General features: G+C 37.0%; 1 pseudogene; it reads right to left on the bottom strand.

The window, feature by feature from the left end:
- Window positions 1-2,136: 2,136 nt before the first annotated feature.
- On the bottom strand, window positions 2,137-5,427 carry LOC144226244 (protein FAM217A pseudogene; annotated as a pseudogene).
- Between the last annotated feature and the right edge of the window lie 506 nt (window positions 5,428-5,933).

The following is a 5,933-nucleotide window of genomic DNA, read 5'->3' as shown; positions in this document are numbered from 1 at the left end:
TCAAATTATTGATTTAGCATTTTCTTTCAAGAATATTTTGGCAAAGATGAACAGTTATCCTCTACACAGATTCACAGCCTCTTACCCAGAATCAAGAATGAGGTAAAACCTAGAGCAGAAGTTCGAGAAGCAGAACAGAGGTTTTTGTCTCTGAGCATTTGGCCCTTCAAGCCCCGGCTCCCCTGGAAGGTCTCAGAGGACTTCAAAAAAGAATGGTTTTCTTTTCAAAAAATCACCCTATCCCTATGGAAATCTGTTGGAATTTCTCCATTTGTATTCATTGGTTGGGACTGAATTGAAGCTGTAGATTGTTTGGGGTAGTATGAACATTTTAATAATATTAATTTTTCCAGGGAAGCATCTGAATTTGACTCAGGTCATGATCTCATGGTTCTTGAATTTGAGCCCCACGTCGGGCTCTGTGCTGACAGCTTGGAGCCTGGAGTCTGCTTCTGCTTCTGTGCCTCCTTCTCTCTCTGCTCCTTTCCTGCTCATGCTCTCTCTCTTTCTCTCAAAAGTAAATAAACATCAAAAAATTAAATATGTATATATCAATTTTTCTAATTCATGAACACAAACTATCTTTCCACTTACTTGTCTTCTTATGTTTCTTTAATTAGTGTCTTATAATTTTCAGTGTACAGATTTTTCTCCTCCTTTGTTAAATTTCTATGCATTTTATTCTTTTTGATGTATTAAAGATGGAATTGATTGTTTTCTTAAATTCTGGTAGTTCACTGTTGCTATATAGAAATGCAGCTGATTTTTGCAAATTCATTTTGTATAGTACAACTTTATTGAAATCGTTTATTAGTTCCAATAGTTTTTTGGTACAGTCTTTAGGGTTTTCTGTGTATAATATCATGTCTACCGCAAATAATCACAATTTTACTTCTTCCTTTCTGATGTGGTTGCCTTTTATTTCTTTCCTTGCCTAGTCATCCTGGCTGAGAATTTCATACTGTGTTGCATATTAGGACCAAGAGTGGGGGTCCTTCTCTTGTTCCTGATTTTAGAGGAAAAGCTTTCAGCATTTCATCGAGTTTAATGTTAGCTGTGGGCTCAACATATGTGGCATATGTAGAAGTATTTTTCCTTTGTTCTCTGTTGAGTTTTTATCATAAAAAATATTGATTTTGTCAAATACCCTTTCTGTACCTGTTGAGATGGTAATATGGTTTTAATCCTTCATTTTGTTAATATGGTGGGTCACATTTACGACCTGCTGCTGTTGCTGCAGCCCTTCATTCTGGAACAAATCCTACTTGATCATGGTGTATGACCCTCCAATGTATTTTTTAATTTGGTTGCTCATATTTTGCTGAAGATTTTTGCATCTATGTTCATGAGGAATATTGGCCTATAATTTTCTTTTCTTTTAATATCCTTATCTGGCTTCAGTATCAGAGTAATGCTGACCTCATAAAATGAGTCTTCTTGTTTTTTAATTTCCAGAAGAGTTAACATACAGTGTTATATTAACTTCAGGCAGGTAAGTGTAATCTTGATCTCCTTCATCTATTTTAGTCATTCTCCCCACCCACCTACCCTCTGGTAACAATCAGTTTACTCTGTATATTTAAGAGTCTGTTCTTTTGGTTTGTCTCTTTTTTTGTAAAATGGGTTTGGAAATGTTCTTTCATTTGTTTAATTTTTGGAAGGGTTTGAGAAGGTTTGGAATTCTTTTTAAAGTGTCTGATAGAATTCACCAGGGAGGCCATTGGACTGTGAACTTGTCTTTGCTGGGAGATTTTTTTAAAGTCAGTTATACCACTTATTGATGATGGAAGTATGTGGAAAACAATCACAACAAGAGAACAATATTTTTAGGAGAATAATTTACTTAGTGAAACATTTCTTTGAAACGTAACATGCAAAATATCGTCCAGTATGTCAGTATGGATGCCCTTGGGCTGATTATATACAGACATTTCATCAATGCTTCTCTCAAGTTCCACTCCATATCACACCAAGTAGCTGGTGTGTGTGTGTGTGTGTATGTTTAATACCTGTATCTCAGAATGATTAACTGTATTATAAGTGGGCTTCTCAGAATAGATTTACTTATACTGAGTTGTATGAAAGAGTTACTTGTGGTCAGTATGTGAGCGCTTAGAATAGTCTATTAAATACTTACTATGTTCTTTTTGGTATAGGCATGTGTGGGTGTGGGTGTTTTGTTATTGGGTTTTTGTTTATTTCGTCATTGGTGCCTTTAATTTCTTCCCTCTGCTTATCAGGAAAAGACAGAGGTATAGGAGAAACTGATATTAGAGGCCTGTATGGAAGACACCTTGTTGAGACTATTTTAACCAGTTGTTTGGACAATAATTAGCTTGGCTGCGAGTTTTTTTCATGCATTTCAAATGGAGCTTTTTGTATACTTAAAGTCATCATAAGTGGCAATCAATTGTTTTGTGGTGGATAAACTTTTTAGAGATGATGGTCTAGAATTTCATTTGTATTTGCCAACATTGTTCTAATTCCATTTGGAAGCATTTTGTTCAAGCTTGCAAGAAACAATATTGGGTTTTTTTCTTATTTCTTAACCTTTATCTACACAACTTGTCTAAATCCTCAAAGGGTCAGAAAGATTGGGCTGTCTCATTTTGGGTATAGCTTTGAAGGGAGAGGGTTGTTCAGTAACTATTGAACCACAAAAGTCAGTAGTTCAGTAACTACTGAAGTAGTTTAGAGTCTTGGCTCTCTTTTTATATAATCTTACATTGTATTCTTTCCCTTTCCAATAAATGGGTAATCAAATGTTCAACAGAGCTTTCTGGGTGTTCCATTCTTCCCTTCCAATTTTCAGACTTGGAAAGGGCTAATTTGGGCAAGTCCAGCATACTAAAATGAGGAGTAAGAAAAATCAGAATATGGAAAGAATCTTCAACATTTTCTATTATTTTTGGATTTAGGTTCAGGTCCAGGTTTTAAAAATATCTCAGGGGCAACTTGGTGGCTCATTCAGTTTAGTATCTTGATTTTGCCTCAGGTCATTATCTCACAGTTCCTGGGATTAAGCCCAGCATTAGATCCACACTGACAGCGTGGAGCCTGCTTAGGATTCTCGTTCTCTCTCTCTCTCTCTCATACACACACACAAATAAATAAATACATACTTAAAAATATCTGAGTAAAGTATCACTTGCTTTTTTATTTTTAGATGAATCACTTTGATCTCTTAAATTTTCTTCCACATTGCTATAATCCACGTTTCAAATTCCAATTTGGAGCATTTAAACTTTCAGCACAGTGGTTGTTTTATATAATTGAACATGAATTAATATGAAGCTCATTTCTGTCCTTCAAGAAGACTCCAGCAGCATAGAGCCAGCAGAGACCCTGCTGGCATCTACAATCCAAGGATAAGAACCAACTTGTTTATCAACTGCAGCACTAGTTACTGAGTGATTCAGAGAAAGGAGACTTGAGTGGATCAGTCAGTTAAGCGTCCAACTTCGACTCAGGTCATGATCTCACAGTTCGTGGGTTCAAGCCCCACGTCGGGCTCTGTGCTGACAGCTGGCTTGGAGTCTGAAGCCTGTTTCAGAATCTGTGTCTCCCTCTCTCTCTGACCCTCTCCTGCTCACGCTGTCTCTCTCTCTCTCAAAAATAAATAAAGCATTAAAAAAAATAAAAAAAAGGAAAGGAGACTTATGGGGTTTATCGGTTACCAGTTTTCACCAAAGATTGATTTTCTGAAATCTCTGTTCTCTATGATACTTCCTTCAGTAAAGGATAACTCCATAATTAAAATATCCATTGTTTACATTTCTGTATTCTTTTCTCAGCATGTTCTGACAAATTAAGTTCTAACATCAGACATGAGATGGAATTTCCAAGTGGTTCTACACTCTGTCTTCCAGGGAGGAGGTTTTCATTTTCAGGAACAGCTACTTCTGAACTCAAATTCCAGTGAGATAGATTCTCATGAGTGATGTTAGACACATCAGGTGGATGCCATTGTTCTCACCATTTTTCTCCTTGTGTTTTCTCCATTTTGGGGAAATACCCCATGGGACCCCAGCCCACATGTCCTCCTGAGCTTGTCACCAATGACACTGCAACCTTTAACCCCAGGCCCCTGCATATGTGTGGTGAATGACTTGATGGAGGCCTCCATCCCCTGGGCTTTTCAGCAACAGGAAGACAGGGAGGGCAGTGGGCAGTTGTCCCTTCAGGGTGGACAGCCTGCCACACCCGCAGCCAGCCTTAGGCTGTGGCTGGGATTCCGCAGCTTCCCCAGTGGCTGGTGGGAGGTGTTTGATTGTTGATTCATTCTCCTGACTAGTCATTGGTCTGTTTCGATTTCTATTTCTTCAAGCTCAGTCCTCTTGATTCAGTAGATTATATGTCTCAAGGAATTTATCCATTTCTTCTAGGTTGCCCAATTTGTTGGCATGTAATTGGTTTCTAGAAGTCTTTTATGATTCCTGCATTTGTGTGGTTATCAGTTGTAGTATCTTCGCTTTCATTTATAATTTTACTTATTAGAGTCCTCTCCTTTTTTTTTTTTTTTTGGTAAGTTTAGCAAATATTTGTCTATTTTATCATAAACAAAAACAAACATAAAACCCAGCTCTTTGTTTCATTGATCTTTTCTATTATCTTTTTAATCTCTTCCATTTATTTCCTTTTGGATCTTAGTTGCTTTCCTTTCTCTGCTAATTTTGGGCTTACTTTTTTTCTTTCTCTAGTTCCTTGAGGTGTAAAGTTAGGTTGTTTATTTAAGCTTTCTCTTTTTCCTTTTTTTAAGTTTATTTACTTATGATACTGAGAGAGAAAGAGAGAGAGAGAGAGACTTGGCAATGGAGACAGAGAGAGGGGGGGAGAGAGAGAGAGAGAGAGAGAGAGAGAATCCCAAGCAGGCTTCACACTGTCAGCATGAATCATGAGATCATGACCTGAGCTGAAATCAAGAGTCCAACATTTAACCAACTGGGCCACTCAGATGCCCCTTTCTTAATGTAGGTGTTAATCACTATAAACTTCCCTCTTAGAACTGCTTATGCTGTATCTCATAATCTTTGTTATGTTGTGATTCCATTTTCATTTACCTCATGATATATTTTTATTTCTCTTGACTTCTTCTTTGACCCATTGGTTGTTCAGAGGCATGTTGTTCAATCTCCACAGTTATTAATTTTCCAGTTTTCTCTCATAATTGATTTCTAGTTTCATACCATTGGGACTGGAAAAGATGTTTGATAGGACTTCAATCTTTTCAAATGTATTAAGAGTCGTTTTGTGGCCTAACATGTGGTCTTCCCTGGAGGCGGTGCCACCGCCTGTGCTTGAGGAGAACATACTCTCTACTGCTATTGGATGAGATGCTCTGTACATTTCTGTGACGCCCTCCTGTTCTAACATGAAGTTTAAGTCCAGTGCTTCCTCACTCATTTCATATCTGGAAGACCCGTCCATTGTTGAAAATGGGGTATCAAATCCTCTGCTGTTATTGCATTGTTGTCTATCCTTTCTGATCTGTTAATATTTGTTTAATATATGTAGACACTCATATATTGGTACATATATATTTATAATTATTATATCCTCTTGATGAGTTGACCTTTTTATCATTATACAATGACCTTCTTTGCTTCTTTTGGCAGTCCTTGGTATAAAGTCTATTTTGCCTACTTTTCTTTTGTTTCCATATTTATGGAATATCTTTTCTTTCCTTCACTTTCAGTCTACATGTGTCCTTAGAGCTGAAGTGAGTCTATTGTAAGCAAGATATAGTTGGGTCGTGTTTCAAATCCATTCAGCCACTGTATATCCTTTGATTGGGGAATATAGTCCATTGACATTTAAAGTAATTATTTATCAGAATGACTTACTATTGTCATTTTGTTCATTGTTCCCTGGCTTGTAATGTTTGGTATTTTCCCTCTCTCTTACTTTCTTCTCTTGTTATTTGATAATTTTCT

Source organism: Crocuta crocuta, unplaced genomic scaffold, assembly GCF_008692635.1.
Source record: "Crocuta crocuta isolate KB4526 unplaced genomic scaffold, BGI_CrCroc_1.0 scaffold203, whole genome shotgun sequence".
Taxonomy (NCBI): Eukaryota; Metazoa; Chordata; class Mammalia; order Carnivora; family Hyaenidae; genus Crocuta; species Crocuta crocuta.
The sequence above is the reverse complement of the archived record's forward strand: the minus strand, read 5'-3'. Positions and strand labels throughout refer to the sequence as shown.